The sequence below is a fragment of the Kogia breviceps genome, chromosome 5 (genome assembly GCF_026419965.1).
Source record: "Kogia breviceps isolate mKogBre1 chromosome 5, mKogBre1 haplotype 1, whole genome shotgun sequence".
Lineage (NCBI taxonomy): Eukaryota > Metazoa > Chordata > Mammalia > Artiodactyla > Physeteridae > Kogia > Kogia breviceps.
This window is the reverse complement of record NC_081314.1, coordinates 147,428,104-147,428,579: the sequence shown is the minus strand read 5'-3', so window position 1 is coordinate 147,428,579 and position 476 is coordinate 147,428,104.

Here is a 476-nt window from a genome sequence, read left to right as displayed (position 1 = left end):
AAACTGCGACCGAGGAGCGTCCGTTCGGGGAACACGTGTATATCACGCCCAAGAGCAGGTGGCGGTGTTCTGCCTGCCTGGCGCGCGGGCCACGCCGACACCCGGAGGGACAGGGCTGTCTACGTTTGCCCTCGGGGAAAGTGAACAGCGGCACAGGCACCTGTCTGCGGTGGAGACGGGAGTCCCCGCCCAGGACACCGGCGTCCCCTGCGACCACCTCACGGGCCGAGGCCTGAGGAGCAGGTGCTTCAGGCCGGGCAGTGGGGCTGGTGTCTGAGCAGCGCGGGCCAAGACTCGCCACACACCCCCTCGCCGGCTCCGGGCCGTGGACGCACAACAGAGGGACGGGGGCCCAAAGACGCCGGTTCTCAAACACTTACCACTGTCCCCAACGTCGGCGAAGCCCGGCTGCATCGTAATAGTTCCCAAAGAGGCGTATTTTTACGTACGCTGACAGTCAAGATCAAGTACAAACC